This window comes from Lactuca saligna, chromosome 3 (genome assembly GCF_052625555.1).
Source record: "Lactuca saligna cultivar CGN05327 chromosome 3, ASM5262555v1, whole genome shotgun sequence".
Lineage (NCBI taxonomy): Eukaryota > Viridiplantae > Streptophyta > Magnoliopsida > Asterales > Asteraceae > Lactuca > Lactuca saligna.
This window is the reverse complement of record NC_136419.1, coordinates 113,837,830-113,862,959: the sequence shown is the minus strand read 5'-3', so window position 1 is coordinate 113,862,959 and position 25,130 is coordinate 113,837,830. Positions and strand designations below refer to the sequence as shown.

Genomic DNA, 25,130 nt, shown 5'->3' with positions numbered 1-25,130 from the left:
AACCATGAGGGGGATGGAATACAGCGAATGAACACCCAAGTTCATTAACACCTACAGGTTATGAGCCTGCTAGCGTTCCACTGGACTGTCTAGAAAAGTCCGTGGTCGTCATCTAAATTCCGCTAGATGACTGGATCAAAACAACAACGAGGCCTCTCATCTATTTATTACACACCAACTATCTACCCATGTTCTACCCAACATATTAGTAGATAAAAACATACATTTTTATACATATTTTCAAAACCTGTATAGCATGCTTGATCAATACATTTTTCCATATAACAGATGAGGCACACACACATAACACGTATTTCATATAGAAATAATCATATCTGTAAGATAGAAGAAAGTGAATATACATTCACACACATAACAACAAAATATACACATAACACGTATCTCGTATAAAATACTTTATAGTTATACGTTAGGAGAAAGTAACAACGCCTTCGCACGTATAAACGACGATAAACTTAATACACTCAAACCATACTTGTATTATTATTGCGTTTATGAAAGGTAGTATACACCCACTTGATCAGAAGATGATCGGACAGCACTACGACTTGCAGAAGTAGTTATCCACAGCAGGTCTGGAAGATCTCCACAAAAATCGAACTTCTCGCGGGCAGAGCTTCGGCTCGGAAATCGCACTTCTCGGGATCTTCGGGATCTCGGGACTCGCTTCAGGAGTCGGGAATGATACCGGGGCTTCAGGATATTTCTTGCACGAAAAACTATGCAAAAACGCGAGAAAACGGGAAGAAATGAGCAACTGAATCGGCTGCACTCGACTTCCTTTTATAGGGGCTGGATCTGCGATTTACGCGGGGCGTAATTCATGTACGCAGGGCGTACGCAACGTCATTGCATGCGTATGTGCTCGAGTGACGTCATTGCATGCGTAGCTGAGGCGGTTCACGAGTACGCTGGGCGTACCCCAAATTACGCGTGGCGTACGCTATTAAGCAAACTTCAAACTTGCGTAACTTTTGCATACGTGCTCCGTTTTCGATGTTCTTTATATCCACGGAAAGGTGAGACTACGCTCTACAACTTTCGTTTAGACTCCGTTGGCTAATTTTGACTTTATTTTTATTATTTATCTTTAATAGGCCGGGACAGAAACTTTCGTTATAAATTCATAACTTCTTCGTTTGACGTCCGTTCTTGCCTAAATTTTTATCGCTTTGATACTAACAACGAGATCTTCGATTCTCATTTAGATCACTAAGGCTAAATATTGCTCTAACGTAAATTTCGCCTTTTTACGTTAATCAGCGTTGCCGGTTCTATCGCGAAACTTCGACAGGTCATAACTTCCTCGTTATAACTCGGATTTCGGCATTCTTTATATCTTCGGAAACCTTGTTTCAACTACTACAACATTATCTAAAGATATCAAGTTTATTTTACACTTAAATTTTGACGCTTATTTTTATTCTTAATTAATCAAACCACATAATCAAGCAATTAAGCACAAAACACATAATACTCAAATAATACAATCTTATTATTTCAAAACGGGTTACAAAGGTTAACCTAGACCATTACATTGCTAAAAATGGCAAGCCCGGAAACACAGGCGTTACATTTTCTCTTTGTTTTTCCACTTTTTGATATTTTTTCGTATTTTCTAGTTCAACTTTGTTTCCACTCTCTTAATCTTTTCTTTCGTGGTGGCCTAGTGGATTGGGGAAAGTGTCAAGATCTCATCTACAACACCACTAATAATATTCAAAGGCTGACTATCCAATAATATTTTGGCCCTAGTGATAAGTTGCTTGTTCCATCTTTAGCTGCAGCAAGGGCCGGGAAATCAAAGGTAATCTGAAATTCGATAATATAAGTTTTTAATGAGTCTCTATTTAATTGAAACTGATTTTAATTTTTACGTTCTTTGGTTGATTTTTGGATTACCGGTTTATTATAGGGGATGGAACAAACATGTATGATTTCACATATGTTGAGAATGTTGCACATGCTCATGTATGTGCTGAAAGAGCTCTAGTTTCAGATGTATGGGCTTGGGTTTGAATGGTATATTCTTGATTTTTGGTTTGTTTTCAAGGTAAGATTAAAGCTCCACTTTGTCTTTATTTCTGATTTTATATAGTTTGCAGGCCAAGAATCAAGATTCCTGCATCTATTGCAATAATCTTTATTTATTTTTATTTTTTAATGTATTTGGAATTGGATTAGTTATGATGCTTTGACCAAACTCTAACTTATATATTGTTTTGTTAAGCTCTAGATTCCAAAAATGAAAGCTGTCAGTCACACTAAAGACCTTAAAGAATACCTTAATTATCAAGAAACGTAGGATGATATGACAATCAATGTATGTGTTATAATTCATATGGATAGCGATTTTACTTTTCATGCCATTGTTATTTATTTCTTTTTTTGTTTGCAGTTTCTTGCAAAAACTTTGGATGTTGTTCAAGACATTGATTGGGTCATTTGACTTGGAAATGCTTTTGCAAAGCAGTATGAGCTTTATACATATGATGATGAGCATTCTGCACTACTTCACAGGTATGAGCTCATTATCATTGTCATTACATTTTTTTAATTAAATTATCTTATTGAGAGTATTCTTCTCCTACAAATGTCTTGGTATACTTCTTTAGAAAGTTGATAACATGATTTATGTTTGTGATAAAATTTTCTGGATGTACAAACAAGCAAATAATCTAGATTTCAAGAATTCCAGCACCTTGATAATTACTACATTCCTATGTTTCACATTTAACCCTATTTTCTAATATTGTTTTGGTTGAACATGTTATTCCTCAAATTTTAACAGATTCTTAAATTGTGACTCACCCCTGCAGCTTTCTGAATGCAGGCTTATTTTGGTGCTGGATTAAGTGGAGTTCTGGCTTGGTGTGTGCGAGTGGGAATGAACCAACCCAATGCCCCCGGAGTTTTGGCACCTTCCATCTTTACTTCCTATGTATCCAGGTTAATCTAATCGTATTAATTCATGTCTCAAAGTGTGTATTCCAATATCAGGTATCATGATTTGTATATTTATAAAATTTTGAAATATGGTCTTGTTCAATGCTTTAGCTGTGTTTGCTGTAAAGGAGATCAACCTATCAAAAGTAAGTTACTTTTTCACCCTTTTATTTAATATTTTTGTGATTGAATGAAAGTCTTAATGAAAGTAATTGACAACCCTTTCTTTGTAAATGATGTTGTGATTGTGGGAGAGGTGTTGTGTTTTTCTCTGTTGCTAGGTAACCTTCTCAACAACAACATTCTACTTAAGCAGGTGAGTAATCAAGATTAAGGGAGACTTGTAATCATGTTTGACATTCCTTTCCAGTAACAAACAGAGTTGTATGATTATTTGTTAGTTTTATAGGAATGTATAACCCATGTTAGCAATGTATTATTTTTGTTTAACATTTGAATGATTCTTTGTATGACATTATAATTTGTGCAATTTATTTTATTTTTTGAGTATGAAATTTTATTTTATATTATGCAATGGATTGTATTTTTTGTATATGGTATTTTATTTCTATTATGAGAAATTAAATGCAAATTTAATTTAAAAATTAATAAATATATAAATTTATTTTTTTTAAACATTTAAGTTTACGATACGCAAAAATGTGTGTCGTCTTCATTTATGACATGGCCTTTCTTGACATGGGCTTTCTTGATCCGCATTGCGTGTCATTAACACGCGCATCGTAAGGTTACGACACGCGAATGCGTGTCGTCTTCCTTTATGACAGAGCCTTCCTTGATACGCATTGCGTGTCGTAAACGCACGTCGTAATTGCGCGTCGTAAATGAGCGTCGTAAATGAACGTCGTCTCTCTTTATGACAGGGCCTTCCTTGACACGCATTTGCACGTCGTCTGAGCCTTTTACGACGCGCAATGAGCGTCGTAAAAGGCTGTTTTTCTAGTAGTGTACATTGAAGGGTGCTGCAAAGGATTGGCTCAAGTCACTGCCCCCCAGATTCATCGCTACATGGGCCCAGATGAAAGAAGAGTTCATTGATCAATTCTGCCCACCATCCAAGATATCTAAGCTAAAGAAAGCCATAGCTAACTATGAAGAAGAAGTTGGAGAGTTACTATATGAAGCATGGGAGAGGTACAAGATCCTACTAAGTAATTGCCCACATCATGACCTTAATAGTCAACAAGAAGTCTCCATCTTTTATGATGGAGTAAATGTTACAACAAGGCAATTACTTGACTCGCAAGGTCCACTCACGAAGAAGGCACCTGCGGTGATAAAACAGCTAATTGAAGAATTCTCTAAGCATTATAGAGAATACCATAATCCAAGAAATGATGTGACAAGGGGGGCTACCTATGCAGCTTCAGAAGATTTGTAAGTAGTCGTGGCTATGTTGAAAACCTTGGATAGGAGGATGGACAAAATGGATCAAATGATACATGCTATTTAGGTGGGTTATGAGAACTGCAATGGACCTCATCTTATTAGAGACTATGACTTGGATGAAAGTGGAAATAAGAAGGTGCAAGTGAGCTACTCAAGTGGAGACTGATATGATGAAGATTGGCAAAAACCAAAGAAAGAGTGGCTCCCATATGATGAGTACAAGAAAGCTAAGGAGGAGAAGTACAAATAAAAAGGAAGAGGTTTTTACCAAAAGGAGGAGCCGTCACAAGAAAGAAAACCAAGTTTGGAGGAGATGCTTACCAAGTTTGTAGCTGCTTCAGAAAAGAGACATAATGATCATGATGCTGCAATCCAAGAAACAAGAACAATGCTTAGAAACCAACAAGCATCCATCCACAACATTGAGACACAGCTGGGGCAACTTGCTCAACAAATCAATCAAATAAGACCGGGTGAACTTCCAAGTAAAACCGAGAATGGAGAATGTGAATGCTATAACAACTAGTTTTGGGGAAATTTTCACTCCTCTGACCCCTGCACAACAGGTCTCAGCAAAGGAGCATCAGAAAAGACAGAAGATTCGAGTTCAACAAAACCCGTCATGACTCGCCGAGTCCCTCTAATGGACTCGACGAGTCCATGGTATAAAGACAAAACTGCTATTTCTTTAATGCCTTATAGGCCGCCTCTGCCATATCCAATTCGAGCCATACCTGATGAAAAGTCTAAGGAATACAAAACTTTCATGGAACATTTTAAAGCCCTTCAAGTCAACATTCCATTTGTTGAAACAATTCTTCAAATGCCTACATATGTAAACCTGCTTAAAGGCCTCTTTTCCGCTAGAAAAGATATGGCTGAAGTTGCTGAGATAATGTTAAATGAGCTACTAGGAAAGAAAGGCGACCCGGGGAGCATCTCGATTCCTTGCCAATTTGGAAACAAAATTGCTACTCAGGCATTGACCGATTTGGGTGCAAGTATTAATCTAATGTCATACTATTTCTTCAAGAAGTTGAATTTACCGGAGCTGAAGCCGATTAATATGAAGATCCATCTAGCAGATAAGACAATCATTCGTCCAAGAAGTGTTTGTGAAAATCTTCTCATCAAGGTTGACAAAATTTTATTTCCCGTGGATTTTGTAGTACTTGACATGGAAGAAGACCCCTAAATTCCAATTATTTTGGGGAGACCATTTTTGAATACCGCATGTGCATTGATAGATGTATGCGAGTCCACAATAACATTAAGGGTAGGAGATGAATCAGCAGTGTTTAAGGCTACACAAATATTAAGCATGAGACGACAAGAAAAGAAGAAGCTTCCTCCATTCATTTGGATGACGAACTACTAGAAAAAGAGCTTGCACTTTTACAAGAAGAAACAATGGGGTTTATGGAATACGCACAGACTCATCGAGTCGCATCGATAGACTCGACGAGTCCAGTCGAAAAGCCCAGAAATGAGGACAACCTTGACCTGCTATTTACCAGTTTTTTTCCTATGCAGATTTTTCCAGATTCTTTAGAAGGTCCAGTAGCAAAAGGCGAAATTGTTAAAAATTATTGTGACTTCCAAATTGTTCAAGTAGCTTACCTTGATACGATGAGACAATGAGATAAAGAATTTCGACTTGATAAGGAGGCAAGCTTGGGAGAAAAGGAGAATGCACGGGCTTGGAATGATGATAGTAATAACTCATCCATTGAGTCACGTACGACTAATAGAAAGATCAAGTTAGTCAAACCTCGAGCCCGAGTTTTTTCCAATTATGAACTAATTAAGTTTGAAGAAGGAGAAGTACAAGAGATGGGGCTAGAGAATGGGGTGAAGAAAATGAAGGCTGGGAAATGGATCAAGCATGCAATTGAAGAGGATGCTACAAGGAAAAATAAAGAAGAATTGCGACGCGCATGTAAGAGGAAGATACATGCTTATAAGACAAAGTATAAACCGCAAAAGATTAAGCGTGAATTCCAGATAAAGAACAACGAAGAAACGTAGAGCGAGAGGGATTCCAGCTAAAGACTCCTCAAAAAGAAGCGCTTGGCGTGAGGCAACCCGTTATGAGAGTTTGCTTTCTTTTTCCTTTATCATTTCCGTTTTAGTTTTTCTTTGCTTTTCTTAGGATTTTTCTGTTTTCGTCTTCTAAATCATCAAAACAATTATTGCTTGAGGATAAGCATGGTCTGAGTGTGGGGTGGATTGATTATTTTTGCAAAAAGAATGACAAAATCATATGATATATTTTTAGATTGCAAGTGACTCGGCGAGTTAGGAAGCTGACTCGACAAGTCTATTCAAGTTCGTATACCTTTCATTCACAATGAGACTCGACGAGTTTGACCCCAACTCGACGAGTCAACCTTATTTACTGAAAAATAAAAACTTTTTTTTACATCCGGTTAAACTAGAGTTTTAACCCTAATTTGAAACATAGTATCAGCCACATATTTGCCGTGCACCTCTTTCTCTGTCAAGCATTCATCAATCTTTTTCAATTTTCTTCCCATTTTTCGAATTTCCTCAAGCAAGGTACTTAATTTCTTCTTTATTTCTGTTAAAGTCATGATTTTTAGATGTTTGAAAGTATCAATTTGATAGAACACCCGTTTTTAAAATTTTAGAAATTTTAGGGTTTTGATTTTTACTTAATTATGGTGTTTTGGATGAATGTTCTTGCACTAATATGCCTTATACACATTCCTGGACAAACCCTTGGACTAATTTTCAGTTTTTATGGTTGAATTTTACAAGACCCGCCGACTGACTCGCGCAGTTCATCGGACTCGCCGAGTCTGTTCATGGACTTGACAAGTCCAGTCGTGAAACCCAAATTTATTAGTTTTAATGTGTTTCTGTGTTTTCTGTATTGTTTGTTATTTTTTTGCAGGAACCATGTTTTCACGGGGTCAGAGCTTACGAGGAAGGCAAGAAGATTTACTTTGGTTGAACTTTCCATGAATCAAGTCCCAATCCACGATGACTAGGTGGAAGAAGAAACTTGCAGATATCCGGAAAAAGGAGATTTGTGTTCCCAATACGATTGACTGGGAATGGCTACAGAACGTAAGATACGAAGAGGAGTTGGCACCATACCTTGTTATGGAATTTACTCAAGATGGGGTGTCAATCACGTGTGATGGTTGGAGTCATTTGTTTCGTATCCGGGAGCCGGTCTATCGAGAATTGTGCTTGCAATTTTTCTCCACAATACATTTTTGGGGTGGGTATGATTATTATAGCCCTGATTACATCACTTTCTGTCTTGGGGGTGAGGTTCACAAATGTTCTATGGTTGAATTAGCTTGGAGGTTGGGAATTTATGACCAAAACTTGAATCACACGGCTGCATTTGGTACTTTTTTGGAGCATTGCCATAAGGTATTCCCGGATGGTGTCACAAGCACAAGTTGGAGGAAGACCATTGCCAACAAACTTTACATTCCCAAATCCGCTCAAGAGGGAAGCATACGATCACCCACTCACTGCCTTATTCACCGCCTTATTTGCAACACTATCAATCAACGAAAGGATGATGACAAGGTTTGTAGCCTTGATGTCTTTTATCTTTGGAGCATCATTACACCCAATACTTTTTGCAACACACCATGGTTCTTGGCTTCATTCTTGGTTGAAGGGGCGGTCAAGGACCAAAAAACCTAAAAACTTAACGGGGGTATGTTCATGACACATTTAGCCCACTCTTATGGGTTGATGACTCATGGTGCTTGGAATTTCATGACGATGATTCTGACCCCTCCTTTTAATCCTATTCTTTTTCGGAGGACGAGAACTATTGAGGATTATGGTGGGGGACATTATGCTATTCCCAATGACGATCCCGTGATCGGGCCGAGGCACCGGGACGGAGGGTTCGATCAAGATGTGAGCCAAGTGGAAGAGGAACCATCGGTGATTCTGGTGGACAATTACGAAGTACCAATGGATTGATACAATGTCGAGATGAGGCGGCTACAAGACCTAATGGCGAGGGGTATAAATTTTAACAACAAATCCCACGTTCGGCTTTTTGATCATTTTCATATTCCACACATTGATGGGGGTAACTTCACCTACATCCCATCTTGGGACAAGGTCATTAACGCAAGGCGGAGTGGAGCTGGAGGAAGTGGAGTTATGCATGGAGGGGACGATGATGAGGAAGAGGATGATGACTAGTTCTTTTTATTTGTGTTTTGTTGAACAATTTATTTTTATTTTGTTTTATTTGTTTGGTGTGTTTTAAACTTTGAATTAGGATTTGAATTATGTGCTTGATGTTCTAATTCCTTTGGTTCTTTTCAGAATTTGAATTAGGGATACTAGCATAAAGAGTCTAGAGAATGTGAGGAAAAATGGAAAGAATCAAGAAAGGGCGACATATTAAGTCTAAGTGTTGACTCTAGTTCTAAAAAGGTTCATGAGTGAATGGTTACTGAAGCATTGGGAAGTTTTTGAAGTCCAACAAAAGCTAGATACAAATCAAAGTTCATTTTTTTCACCCAGCAAGAACTCACCGAGTGCAGTTACCAGACTCGACGAGTCCCAGTATATTTTTCCCGATTTCATGCATTTCACGCTATTAATTGACGAGTCATTTACTAGACTCGACGAGCCCATCATTCTTCAACCTAGAAGGCTGATGATTACATGTTATTCGTTACATCACTTGGCTACCCTATATTTATAATTATCTCCTGAGGATTTTCCAGTATCTCTCCTGCACATTTGGAGCGACCACATGCGACATGACGGCCGAGACATGGATGAGCAGTTCACACGTCTAAAGTCATTCAAAGTTGGAGCTTTACATGAAGAAAATCACCTTCATGACTGCTACCCCAGGGGAGTTTGTTCCAATTCTCTCTATATTTCATATTTTTATTTTTCATGCATAACATGCAATGGGGACATTGCATGAATTAAGTGTGGGGTAGGGGGTTGGTTACATCTTAGTAAATTTAGAATTTAATATCCTAATTTAGGTCTATTTTTAAAAAAAATGTCATCTCTTCCATATCAAACATGTTACTTAGGACTTAATTTAGAAAATTTTGGTATAAGTAATTAGGATTCCATGTTAGAATTATGTTGATGATTGCATGAAAACCCAAATGTCTAGTTGAGCCTATATACGTTCTAGTGCATTTGTGGCTTCCTTATTCTAGTGAAATCATGGGACAAAAACACGACCTCACTTAGTTTGAAGGATGCAATATGTTTAGCATCGTGTAGCAGAAATGTATCTAGGAAAATTATTATCGTTAACCAATAAAGGTTGAAGTTGAGCGCCCCTTCTTAAGCATGTAGGGTTTTGAGTGAAAAAAGTGAGTTACATGTTAAAAAAAAGAGAGAGAATTACAAGAAAAAGTTTGTAAGAATTTTTGGAGCATCGAGGTTAAAGTATAAAGTTCAAAGATCAAAAATTCTGAAGAAATTTAAAAAGTTGAAGATACCAAAAATCAAACAACAAGGTGGTGAATTCAATGAAATCAAAGATCAAATAACAAAGAAGTGAAGAATTCCAAAGATCTCCATAGTGGTATCATAAATTGTAATTGTCTAGCTTATGTATGCTTGAGTTGCTCAACCAAAAATACCTTGAGGTTAGGAGGTTTTCTATAGATGGATTCGAAGGGATGCATAAAATGAGCATTGTTCGGAAAAAGCGGGCCAATGTTTATGAGGATTGTGAGTATTTAGGGTATGCAACCCCAAAATTTCTATTATGTACAACCATCCACTTCAATAAAAGTCAAAACTGTTTCTGCTAACTTCCAAGCTTTTTGGAATAAGTTTGAGTGGTTTAAAGTTAGTACTTCAAGAGATAACTGGAGAGAGGATACCTTAGTGTTTATTATGCATCAATTAGGTTCCAAAAACTCTAAGTGTTTGAGTTTACGGCCCAAATGGTATTTGGACGGTAAACCCTAATGACTATATAAGTGAGTCTTGGTTATTTTTCTCACTTTTTCACAATTCCAAGATCCAAACTCAAAGCCTCCCAAGTACCATCCGAATTTTCCTTCTTGATCTTCAACTTGTAAGTGTTTCTAGCCCTAATATTCTAAGGTCAAGTGTTAAACATCATGAAATCATCCAAAATCCCCAAAGAAAAGGTGTTCACGGCCCAAGATCTTCTTAGACCGTGAACAATAAAAATGTGGCAAAAATGCGCCCAATGTCCCTTTAGACCTTTGAACAAGCTTAGAAGCAACACCAACAAAACACTCAAGAAAGCCATGATCAAAGGTGTTTATGGCCCAAGAATCTTCTTGGACCGTAAACCCTAAAAAGGTTGCAAAAGTCCCCTAAACTCTTGCCAAACCTTGGAAACAAACCTAGAACCTTCCTAGAACCTTCCTTTGATGTGTTTAGCGCAAGAAAACCACAAAAATGTCCCATGTTGATGTGTTTACGGTTTGGGAAGCTCCTAAAACCTTAAACACCCCAATGAAGGTTATAATGCCCCATAACTTTTTCCTTAAGCTTAGAAACTAGCCTAGACCTTTACCCGGAAGTGTTTAAGAATTGAAAACATCATTTGACCATGAACCATTTGGGTTTACTACCGTAAACCCAAGGACATATGGTCCAAAAACCGTAAACCCTATAAAGGGGTGATATGTTGCCCTAATCACTTCCTAAGGCTAAGAATTGAAGTTAGGATGCTTCAAAATGACTTCATGGACTTTAAACCACCAAATGGTCAAAGTACCATGACTTTACGACCGTAAACTCATGGTTTTACAACCGTAAACTCAAGTGGAGTTGGTTACAAAATCGTAAACACCAATTAGTGCCATTTCACTTCTGTTTGTAGAATCACATGTGATCCAACACCTAGCTAAGGTGTTTCCTAGTCCCGGAAGGTGTTTCCTTTCATATAGTAGTTTATAAACACTATATTCATGTCAATATGTGTCATTATATGTCATTTAGTACTTATTGTGTCACGGGACTTCATTCGTGGAACTTCTCATCCGTACGCGCATACCCGATTGAATCACCCACATCAGGTGAGTTCATACCCCGTAATGAATCTTTTAACTATTTTAACTATTTTAACCAGGGGGGGATACAGGTTGAACACAATGATAATTGTGTAAATGTTTGTTGTTAAACATCTTTCAAAATGTTACTTATGTTACTTATAAGTTGTCAAAACATTTCAAAACTCTTTTAAAAGTTATGTGACTTTTTAGTTATACAAAACTCTATTTTAAAGTACAAGCATAACTTAGTAGATAAATGAGTCTTTTCAGTAACAGTCAAGGTAGAACATTAGCAAATTATTATAAGTATAGTTTAGGAGAATGCTATTCATTACTTCTAGTACTATTAAGCACACAAAGAAACAGTACCATAACAGAAGAAACAGTGAAGAGAATAAAACAATACCATAACAGGACAAACAATGAAGAGAATCAAACAGTACCAGAACAGAACATAACAAACATGTTAGGTTGCTATAGCATGAGAACACACAAAAAGGATCTAATTATATCAATGAATCACTAACGCATTAGTGATATTTATATTGGGTATACATGATCATATAACTTTAATGTGAATTTCACAACTTGCAAAGAATTGTTGGGGTCGCGTTTGTTTCCCTAAACCTCTTTACATTGATAGTGTTTAGTAGCGGTTCTAGCTTTCACATTATGACCATAATAAAACAAATATGTTTGTAGGTTATTAGCACATCCGCATGTCATTATAAGCGACATATGTGTACTTACTTTTCCCATTACTTTCATAAAGTGACATTACCATTTGAAAGTTGAACTATTTTCTAGTCAAGATAGTTATAAACTAGGGAAATATACTTTTTACAAATCGACAAAGGAAAAGTCGGGTCTAGCATAGAACAGACGATGCCTTGGTAGAAGGCTACCATTAAAGGATAGGACCATAATGATAGACTTATGATTCCTTAATGTATACATCACATGATACATATATATCAATAGGTTCTGACAGCTAATAGGATGTGTGCTCTTCTCTTCATGTCCTGTCCTCGTTGGGTTTGGGGCTTGGAACAAGTTCACTCAATCTATTATCTACCCGATCCTATATATATTTATGCTTAGTATACATTAAGTCATCATAAGGATACCAGGTATGGATCAGGTTATAGGACACATAGTCGAAGCACAATTTTTCTAGTACAAAACTTACCTTTCAAAGTCAATACTTTTGGTAAACAAAAACTCGAGATTTCCCAGATAAGGGCTTAATCCATTTTATTAAGCCAATACAGTTTTAGAGACTTTAGGTGAGTAACTCTATAACACCTTAGTTTATACACCATGTTTATATATAAAAATAATGCCCAATAGATAGTTAACGGTGTGTTTTCTGCCTCACTTCCTGTTCCCATTGGATTGTGGGCGTAGGGCAGATTCACTCAATTAACTTTATACCCGGTATCAGATTATATATAGTAGTATAAACAAAGCTATTATAAAAGTAGTCACCGTAGTCATTATTTTACTATAAGAAATATAGGTTTTCTTAAAGAACTTTTCATTAGATATAAAGCAACCATTACAAATAACTTCATGAGTAACAAGTGAATACACCATGGTTATATATGACAACGATCTAACAACCAATGGAATGTGTGCTATCCGCCTTACTTTCTGTTCCCCGTTGGGTTGTGAGCTTAGGGCAGATGCGCACAATCGATTGTTTGTTTACTCTGAGTACATATAACTTGTACCCACTTAGTACGCACAGAAAGGCTTGTAGTGTCATTTTATTTAACTTTCATTCAAATAGGAAATATAGGATTTTCTAGAGGAACAGGCGAACTTTTCAAAACAGAAGTTACAACTTACATCACTTTTACATATACATTTTCCACAACACTTACTCACATCACTAAAATCTTATGAACTCACCAGCTTAATTGCTGATCAACTCTTTCAAATAACTTGTATTCTTAGGAGACTATTAGACAGGTGCTCGTGCTGGGGATTTAGAAGATGGAACATTGCAGCTTCAAGTCTTGTTTTGTTATTTGTGTATGACTTCTATGTTTTGTGAACACACATTGTAAACACTTTCTTTCTAAATTAAATGGTTGTTCATTACTTGATTACCATATACATATCTCGTGATACTTGACATGACGTCCTCCACCCCTGAACGTTTCCGCCGATCCGGTTTTGGGGTGTGACATAGAGTTTGGGGGGTTCCTTAAGAAAATTTTTACACACAAATGCATGCGTTGCGGTCTTGGCATAATTGTTGGGTTCAATTGGAGTTTTCCTATGTGTATCTAATGTGCTAAAATTCAGTTTTGCTTGGGGGCAAGCAAAAGTCAAGTGTGGGGTATTTTGATATGTGGATATATAGCCCTTAATTTAATATTAATTCTTATCATTTATTAACTATTTATTTGCATATTATGGACAAAAGATACTTAAAAGTGTGTGAATTGTGTTTTCAGTCCAAAAAGAATGTTTGGGAGCAAAAAGAAGCAGGAGTACTCATTGGGAAGATTTGGAATGATCAAGAGAAGACAAGGCCACAAAATGGAAGGAACTCGATGAGTCGTATCGTCGACTCAACGAGTCTATACGAAGATTCGAGAAGATAGAGACTCCTTAACTTAGTGTGCACGAGAAGTAAGGGATGGACTTGACGAGTCGGTCATAGACTCGGCGAGTCGGGTCAAATCTATAAAAACGACTTTTCAGATCGACACAAAAAATTCTGGAGAACCCTTGGGGAGAAAAGCTGCGAATAGAAGTCAGAGAAGACCTAGAGAAGGAAGATCCAACCCTAAATCCAATTCCGAAGGATATTAAAGACAATTTCAATTACTTTCAATTCAATCTATTGTTTCCATCATGTATAGACGTATAGATTTTGTTTTTGTTCTTTCAATTACCTCAATCATGAGCTAAAAACCTCTTAACTTCTGTTTGGGGAGACAATATTGATATTATGGTTTGATTTATGGTAGGATTAGTTTTATATTGGTAATTTTGTTAATCTAAGTTTGTTAAAGAACCTTATGTGTGAATGATAACTATTTTTCTGTTAATAGGAAGAGAATTAAGTTACATGAGCATCTCTTAATTGTTACCTCAGATAATTTATATGACCACTTTATTATATGACTAGGATTAGCGAATGTGAAACTAGAATTAATAGGAAAATAGGTAAATTCTCGTGTGAGCTTGTGTGATGACCATCAACAAGAGGTTAACTAAAGGACCAATTTAGTTGACCATTACAAGTCTTAATTAACCCGAATAAATAACATAGGAAATTAAAATAAATTAGACAATTAGCCACTGTTTGAGTTAGTTTGTTTTCTAAGGATTAGTGTAGCGAATGTGAACCTAATCACTTGAATCAGTAGCCAATAGAACAACTAATCCATTGCACTATTACCATAAAATCAACCATAGGATCAATTAAGTTGAACCTAAACAGAAGTTTCCTTCATAATTGAATTTAGTTGAATCGTTGCTTTCTTAATTTCTAGTTAATTAGTTTAATTATTAGTTAGTAAGTTTCTACTCTTGCAAAACTAGAGAAAACCATCTCTTTTATTATTTGTTAGTTAATATTAGATAATTTTAGTCATTAGTTTAAATAGTCGTTCCCTGAGTTTGATACCCTGCTTACTAAAACTATACCATCAATAGACAGGTTTACTACCTTTTGTGTGATTAATTTACATTTTATAAGTAGGATTAAAACTAGTTGGTTTTACACACATCAGTCACCTCAAATGGTTCACAAAACATCATCAACACTTGGAATAACCATGAGAAGAGATAATGAACTCTAGAAATCAGCTTGCCCTCTTGTGTATACACTAGTTCCAATTTCACCAACCAATGGGGTATTTATATAGTGTGGCTATTAGGGTTACACCATGTAACTCATGACTTTACCCATTCTTTATGTTTTAGGGGTTTTAACCTCTAAGGAGTATCCATGGGTCACCACATGGGTTAAACCCAACATAAGGAATCATGGATCATAGGCCCACATATATAAGAATGAATGATTTACACAATCAATCCCCATATATTTAATTAGTCTTTTTTGATCACTAAATTGACTCCAAATTAATTCTTGATCAATACTAATTAAATAACATGATTTCATATTAATATATTATAACTTATAATATATTAATATGTCACAAATGTCCTCTTCTCGCAAACGGTATATCCAAAATTTTCAATGCCATGCAACCCAAATGCACCATGCCGAGTTGGGTCAAGTACATACCAATTATAGTTATGGACGTAGACACTAATCCAACCGGATACATCATAGAATACCACAAAATCCTCAACTCCCTCCGGTATTGTAAATACTGGAGCCTCGCAGAAACATTGTCGGAGGGTCTCAAACGCCCTCTGCTGCTCAGGGACGCACTGGAAATCCACCCTCTTCCTCGTCAGATAGTTGAGAGGTACTGCAATCTTGGAGAAATCATGTATCAATCTTCGGTAGTACCCTGCCAATCCCAGAAAACTCCTGATATCTAAGGTAGACTTTGGAACCTCCCAATACGTAACCACCTCGATTTTGGTCGGATCAACCAAAATCCCCCCTGGTTAATGAGGTGTCCAATGAACTGATCCTTTCGTAACCAAAATTCACACTTCGAGAACTTGGCATAAAGTCGTTCCCGCCTCAAAACTCCCAATAGGTCCCGTAGATGCTCCTCATGTTGCTCTTGGGTCTTGGAGTATACCAAGATATCATCTATAAACATGATGACCGAGCGATCAAGCATCGATCTATTGACTCGATTCATCAGTTCCATATATACTAATGGCGCGTTGGTGAGCCCAAATGGCATCACCATGAACTCGTAATTTCCATTAAGAGTTTGAAACGTGGTCTTCTCCACGTCGTCCTCTTTGACCCTAACCTGATTATACCCAGACCTCAAGTCCATCTTGGAAAACCAAGATGCACCATGCAACTAATGAAAGAGATCATCTATCATCGGGGTTGGATAACGGTTCTTCACTGTCAGCTTGTTCAACTCCTGGTAATCAATGCACATCCGGTGCGAACCATCCTTCTCTCTAACAAAGAGTATCGGCGCTCCCTACGGGGAACTGCTCGGACGAATGAACTTCTTGCCCAACAGTTCCTGTAGCTATGATGACAACTCCTGCATCTCTGGTGGTTCCAACCAGTATGACACCTTGGCACTAGGGGCTACACCTAGCATTAGGTCGATCCTAAACTCGAACTCCCTCTCCGGAGGCACTCCGGGCAATTCCTCCAGAAATATGGCAACAAACTATTTGACCACTGGAACCTCTAATATTGAAACCTAATCTTTGACCCACGTATCCACCACATACGTTAGATAACCCACACACCCATGCTGAATGTATTGTCGAGCCCTGGCAGCTGAACAAAACCCTGATCCCAGTCTGGTACCCTTGCCATAGACAATCAGTTCTCCCCCACTTGGGGTTCGAACAACCACTCGTCGACCCTCGCAGTCAATCATGGCACTGAAGCGAATAAGCCAGTCTATACCCACGATGACACACACACCCCCATGAGAATCGGAATCAAGTTTATCGGTGACGACATTTTGAAGATCTCTAACACACATCCTCGATAAACTAAAGAAGCGGAAACTCTGTGTTCGTTGGTCATACAGACTCACAACGGACACTCTAGCTCTCCTACTAGCACACTGAACTCCATACTAAATGTCTGAGACACAAAAGACCGACTCGCCTCGGAGTCAAATAAAACCAATATAGGCAAGGAGTTCACTAAAAACGTACCTAATCACAGGTACAAACAGATAAGCATAAAACATATATAATCAGTAAGATAAGGGATAAAAACATACCAGTAACCACATCTGGTGCCGCTCTGGCCTCCTCTGTTGTGAGCTAGAAGGCATGTACTTGAGCCCTCGGAGGCTCCGCTCTACCCTGCCTCCTGTCAGTAATCCTCAGTGTAGCCGACACGGGATCCTGCGCTGGCTTGGTGGCTAGTAGGGGACACTTGGCCTTCATATGGCCCACCTGCTCACAATGGTAACAAAGTATGACTCTGAGAGCGGAGTCTGTTTCCTACAATTTGTGGCACCCGCTCCCTAATCAGCAAATCCCTGAATGAGCCTTCCTGCACTGCCCACAAGTGCAACCTAGCTGTCCCCCAGAACTGGTATCAACGGTTTTAGACCGCTTTGGCGCTAACTGTGACTGTGTTAGGGCCCGCCTTTGCTCCCTTAACTGCAGCTCAATCTCGAACTCATGTCACCTAACGACCTCCTGTAACTTTAGCAGTGTATCACATCGTTGGGTTGTAACAAACTGACAGATGTCAGTCTTGAGCACGCTCAGATATCATGTCATCTGAGCCTGCTCAAAAGCAAACTCCAAGAAAAACATCACCCTCTCGGTAAACATGTGTGTGATCTTCATCACCGACTCGGTACCCTATCTCAGATCCAAGAACTCCTATTACAACCGCTCGCGCTCGACCCGTGTGATATAGAGAGCTAGAAACATATCACTAAATTGCTCGTAAGTAACCGCAACTCTCTGTTCATCTGAATATGACCCGTCATCAATCTCCATCAGTCCTTTGCCCCAGACCTCATCAAGTTTAGGGAAAATATGACCTTTTGGTTAGTAGGACATGATCACGTGAAGAAACATCACTCCATGTCAGACATCCACCTCATGGATATGATCAAATCCTGAGTCCCATCAAAAGTCAGGGGATTTGTGTTATCGAAGTCTCGGTATTGGAAGCTCCGAGTGACTCCTCCCCTTACTGCTATTATAACTGCTGTAGCTGCTACGACAACCATCTCAACTAGGGATGCATATATGTCATCAAAATATTCCATCATGGCAGTCTTAATAGACCCAAACATCTCCGGAATCTAACCCCAGACAATCTCGACCACCTCATCACTTATGATCTCCCTCACACAATCCTCTATCAATACTAGCCCATCCTGGCCGATAATCTCAGGTGCTGTCAGGGCACCCTGATCACCCTGCCCTGATCCAGATACGGATCTATTCACAAAACGCCTCGTAACCACCATACTGGAAAATACACTAGGAAGATATCAGATAATTCTCACAAATAACAGGGAACCAACTCCCAACTAAACCCTAGGGGTTGTGACTTCCTTGCTACGCATATGGGTCATATGCTTTCAGTAGTACAGACCCATACTACCTTCCACACCTACCCATATTTGTCTCAAGTATCATCACAACACCCTAACAATATACATATACATGGTGGTCGCTCAATCCTCACTCCTAGAGGAAGGCTAAATATCTCATAACTGACCTACTGACCTCACACAACCCACCCATGAAACTTCCACCAACCCTGGAGCACTAGTGTATGCTAGTCATACATAATGTTGGACCCCATAGACATCCGAATACTCGGTCCTACTCTAAGACCAAAACTAAACAAGGAACAGGAAATAAAGTTGAACCAAACATTCTCATGCTATAAGATCTTCATTTTGTACACCCGTGATGCATACACTAAGCAATTATAGTAATGATTTCAATCTCATATAAGGAAAACCCTGGGCTATTAGGCATCATACAATCAGGCAATTCCATCATGCAACACCTGAAGATCCCTAGCCTTGTAGTAGTACCCTGTTCTAACATATCACATAATCAAATAACTGCATGGTATTTTGGGGTATACTTAGTGGCTCCGAATGATCGTACACTCTGCATCCTCCTTTGCTTATTTTGAAAACCATTTAAAAATGATTTTGAAAATCTTTCCTTGATTTGAGACTGGATTCACATAAGTGTTCCTCTAATTCACTCAAACCAAGGCTCTAATACCAACTTGTAACAACCATAAAATTCGAGCCAATTTAATACTTTTTAAAACATTTCAAAACCATTAATCATTACAAATCTATTTTAAGAATAGTTCCATATCAGAGTATCCCAGAAATAAATTCATGAATTGTGATGAGCTGTACGATCATGCCTTTGCCTTCCCACGATCATCTGAAGTACCCCAAAAATACCCATACACATAACAACATACATATAATCATGAACAACATACTATGGGTCCAGTCAACTATCGAGTTGGAATACCCCAGGCCCTCAACCATCCGGTTGGAATGCCAACATACTATGGGTCCAATCATCCTTGGGATGGAATACCCTAGGCCTACAACCAACAGGTTGGAATGCCCACATACTATAAGTCCAATCATCCTCAATATGGAATGCTCACGACCCACAACCGTCGGGTCGGAATGCCCAGGTCTGTTAGCTTTCACAAAAAGCAAATAAGCCTCAACCATCAATCAAACATGTGCATATATATCAGCTAATCACATAACAGTCTACAGACAGACAAACCGATCTAACAGATTATAGAAACATATAACATCCTATCTACCAGGATACAGGTCTGACGAATCATAACAACATATAACATCCTATCTACCAGGATATTGATCTAACAGATCATAACATCATATAACATCCTATCTACCAGGATGCCGATCTAACAAATCATAACAATATTGGAGCATATAACATACCAGGATATCAATCCAAAAGAATCGGTCGTGGTGCCTTAGACACTTGAGTATAGTGCGGAAAACTCACCTCTCAACTATAGAATTGAAGTGATGGTCTAAAATTCTCGAACCGCAGCCACAAACTCCACCACCTATATTTACTATAGGACCATTCCCATAAATTTCCAATTTACCAAAATACCCGAGAAGCTAACTAGTCAACCCTTGGTCAAAGTACGAGTTAATGGTCAAGGTGAACATTCCCTGTTGACCCGATGCGTCGAGTGCATTTCACCGACTGGTCGAGTCCTTCCTGAACTCGAGAAGTTGTGAAATCCCTTGTTGACTCATCGAGTATCCCTGCAAATCGTCGAATTCATGCATGTCCAAATGTAGGTAAAAGCCTAACTGACTCGCCAAGTCATCCTACTGACTCGTCGAGTCTATGCAGAAATCCTTGCACGATAATCTTCATTGGACTTGTCGAGTTGGCCATGCAATTCGTTGAGTCCCTTTAGTCCTTTATCTATCCAGATGATTTTAAGCTACTATAAAGCTCCATATTATAGATCAATCTTCCCAAGGCATGTTTATCACGTAAAGTTACAAAATTTACATACATGCAAGGTCTTAAGAGCCGGTGGTTGTCGAGGCCAACACAAATAATAACCCTAAATATTACACACTAAAATAGTGTATAGTGGTAAAGGGATCGAATCCACGGAGATTGGTTCAATTCATAACTCTATGAAAAAAATGTCTTTGTAAAAATACTTGTAAAATGACAATAAATATAAAATGGGGGGGGGGGGGGGGGTTTGGTGTTTTGAAACACTTGAAACAAACTAGAATTAACTATGATTTAAATAGACAAATGCAACAAAAATAAGAGTTTGATGTAAAATCAATAAGGGAGAGAAGGTTGACTTAAAGTTTCCTCACTTTGACTTTTGATGAACATATCATTAGAATCCAATGGTACAATACTTTGATTTAAATCCTTAATTTGGCTATAGTAATCCAAGGAGCTTGAGATTACCTAGACTTTTCTTAATTGTTGAAATGGCTAGAGAAGCTCATAACAATTTCCTTAGTCAAAGTCACTAATTCCAAATAGCATGTAATTAGTGAAAGTCAACTAGCATTAAGAACCAAAAAATCACCAAATCCAAGAGGGGTCAAATGCTTTCACCACCATGTTGGAGGAAATGTTTTTATGATTGTGTGAAGCAAAAACAACACAAAAATCATTTGTTGCTTGCTAATTTGAGGATCCTTTATTTAATCAAGAAATTAGCCAACTAATCACCACAAACACATTTAAACTCATGAACTAAAACATACAAGTAATGATAAGATGTTAAAACACAAAACATTCCCATAAAGATTCAAGAACATGTTCATGGATTCTTCAACATTCAACAAAAGTTCAAAGGATTAACCAAAAGTCAACCAAGATTAGCTTAGCCAAGCATGGCTAAACACAAAGAAACAAAGTTAGAAAAAATTGTACCAAACATTAAGCAAGAATCAAGAGGTAAAAATATGATGTTCTTCAAGGGTTCTTGGCCTTCAAAAGTCTTCAAAACTCCAGAGAGAATCTCCAAAAATCGGATGTCTAAGTGTCTGCAAAAGATGGGCACCAACCTTCCTCAAATAGCTCAAAAGAAGAATTTCCGAAACTGCCCCTGCAGGAGGTTGCGCGACCCGCGTGCTGTTGCGCGGGTGGCCCCTGGATGTAGCATCTTTGAGGTTTTGGGCCTCCATAGCTTAGCCCACTTGGCCCAGATCGAATCCAATCACATCCTAGCCCATTTTCTTCAAGTTTTTCTTCATTTTAAGCCCAATTTGACCTCTCCAAATCCTCCAAAACTCGTGAACTCGCCCGATTAATAATCTACGCACGCTTGAATATTCCCCCGCATCTTGCAAATTTAAAGTTTATTTCTCTCCAAACCTTCAAATAATCATCAAGATCACTCCATGCATCATCTCCACTACCCATCAAGCCCAACATCATTTTTGTCTACCAAATCTCATCGCCTCCTATACGTCCTGAACACTCCCGCTCCGCTAGACCCGAAAACCTGCAATTATGCTCACAAGATTCGAGAGTACCCGAAATAGTCATAAAATAACAAAAAGGAAAATATGCATGGAAATTATCTAAATTATGAATGAAATATGCTAAAATAAACTATAAAAAGAAGTAAACAAAACTAACTATCAAGAGCCAAGACCAACCTAAAGAAGAGATTCTAGGCAAGGTAAATGCACTATCATGCTAAAGGCTGAAACTTTATGATTATAAGGACCAAGATGGAACTAGATCTGAATATATAATTATAGATCTTGGTTTATCACCCGAAATGAAACACCAACATGCTAAAATGGCCCCAAAACTCAAATATAGAAGGTTCTGGCTAGAAGGAGATCAAGGTAACGACTTGATACCTTCAAATGATGCTAAATTGGGATAGATTTTAGATTCACACACGTTCCTTGCCTCAAACTTCTTGATCTTCAAGCTCATTGCACACAAGATCTACCTTCTAAGGTTAAAACACACAAATATGGAAAGTAAACATGAATTAGGGTTTGTGGGCTCAAGGGGGGCTGTAAAGGAGGCCAAGGGAGGCTAATGACTCTTTAAATAGGGTGCAATAGCCCGGAATTAGGGTTTCATCCACCAGCGCCAACTCATCGAGTCGTGTCCTCCGACTTGTTGAGTTGGACACTAAGACACGCGACTGATTTTGTTCCTACTCGACGAGTCAGGGCATTCGACTTGTTGAGTACATCCTTTAAGATGTAAATAAAGTTGTAAAATTAATACTTGAGTGTCGGGGTTTCATATCTTAATAAATCAACTACGACAACTCTAAGAAGAGTCTAAAAGATAATTTTAGCCTTTTCCTCTCTCCCTACTATTCTCCAACTTGCTTTGGTGTTTGTGATCTATTAGAGGCATACTATTTGAGTTGCTAAGGTTCTCAAAAGCTGAAGATCTTCAAGCAACAATCAAGGTAACCTTCTAACATGTTTATTAAATGTTATTTTCCTTGTTGTTGAATGCTAGATTAGGGTTTACAAGCTTTGGATGATTTGCATGTACAATTAGAGAAACCTAGATCCAAAGATTTAGGGTTTGCATGTGCACCATAGGATTGATGTAATGCTCAAAACCCATCATTTCCATCCCAATTCATTTCCGTCTCCATAGTTATTCCTTTACCTCCATCTTCAACAAATGAAACTCCTAAACAATATAAATAATTGATAATTAAGATTCAAGAATATGTGGAATCTTCTTACTATGAAAGGATAAATACAAATGGTAATACTATCAATTAGCGTAACCTGTAAACTGGGCGGCCATCGTGTAGAGGGTAAACTTGGAAAATGAAAAAGAGGACAACACCATTGGTCTGTATTGTTCAAGATTTGGCTCCAAATTTGCCTTTATAAGCTCAAATGTTGCCTACAAGACAATCCAAAAACACATGATAACAATATTACCACCTCATATGTTGCCTACAAGACAATCCAAAAACACATGATAAGCATATTACCATAATGATGATGAATAGATGGGTTTAAAATTTAAAACTGGCATCACTAACATAGGGCTAGATCTTTGTAAGATGAGCATTAAGCTAGGTTAACTGAAAGATTAAGCAGAATAATCGGTTTTTGAAGAAGATAAAAAGAAAGTGGAGAGAAAGGACATAAGCATGAAGAATATAGGGTAGAAAAGTATCAATCAACTTTTGTCTCTGTGAGAAAACAACCCAAGAAGGGTAGAATTCTGGTGAAAGCAACTTTTTTAAATCTTCGACTATCATTCTCGCAAAAGTTGCAATCATTTTTTCCTTCCATACATAATTTTAACATAAATTTCAATAAATTCAAGAATATTCAGAGCATACACTCAATTTAAATAATGTTTAAGGACACACAGTAAGGAATATATGTATTGTGTGTGTTGTTAAATCAAACAATTCACACAAACTATTACACATGATGGACATTGGAGTGTTTGTGTTGTGTGTAGTCCAAATCCATTTGAACTCACTCGTAGGCAGATGCAGATATAAGTGTGTTATGGTGTGAAAGGTACGATGAAGCTAGATATATAACTTTTGGTTTCTTCCTTTTTAGGGTAGTACGACAACCGGATCAACGAATAATGGATGGGAGGGTAATACCAGCGGCATCGGCGGCTAGCTGTTGTAGGATAAAAAAAAGGTGAGGGGAAATCGAAGCAGTACCGACAACTACCATGTTGCGGTTGCAGATGGCGACAGAAATAAGAAGAAGATGGATGAATGTGGCATTTAACACACTCATGGTCACCACTCGTTCTTGCCGGAAGGGAAGGTAGCCACGATGCTCGATGGTTCGGTGCAACATGGAACTAAGGTGGTGGCAGTGGTTGTTCACAGCAGCATGTCGGCAGCGATTGGGATGCCCAAGATTAAGGTGGTTGCTGAAAGAGTGTTGTAGGGTTAGGGTTTTCGGGTGTTACACTCTAAAAACAAGAGGGGTAAGGAAGCACGGGTTCAAGTTTGTGTTTTACCAAATTTGGATGTATTTTAACAAGATTGGCCCATGCTTTTACAATTCATTTACAATTTAAATCCAATAATTACTAAACTGCATTTTCTTCACAAAATCTTTTAAATTTCAAGCCCTAATATTACAATATAGACCCCAAATTCTGGAAGTTATACCATTTAACTTCTTATAGTTAAAGCTGATAAATTATTACAGATTTAGGGCTAAAAGAAAATAAAATATAAAATACTTTCAGGGTTTTAGAGTTTATTATTTATTTATTTACCTATTTTATTTTATTTTTTTCAAGTTCATTTATTTTAATTTATTTATTTTATTTTAAACAGAATGTTACACAATTAGGTGCTGGAAACTTAGCATCAACTGGCGTTGGGCGTCTAAAAGTATCAGATATGGCGACAGTGGATATGTGGTTATGAAACTCGGTCAATAGGGTTCGATTATGACATTGGATTGTTGGATAGAGGGAACAAAGGATTCATCCGTATGATTAGTGTATGTGGTTTAGGGTCGACCTATTTAGTGGAATTTCGATATGTGGTTTAGGCAACCCATTGAGGAGTTTTTATTGTCACATAGGTTTTTATAT

At 37.9% G+C, this 25,130-nt stretch overlaps 1 non-coding gene across 1 annotated transcript; it reads right to left on the bottom strand.

Moving 5' to 3' along the window:
* Positions 1-4,054: 4,054 nt before the first annotated feature.
* Positions 4,055-4,161, bottom strand: LOC145037992 (small nucleolar RNA R71). Its single transcript, XR_013679097.1, has one exon. It is a non-coding gene; the product is annotated as a small nucleolar RNA R71 (small nucleolar RNA).
* Between the last annotated feature and the right edge of the window lie 20,969 nt (positions 4,162-25,130).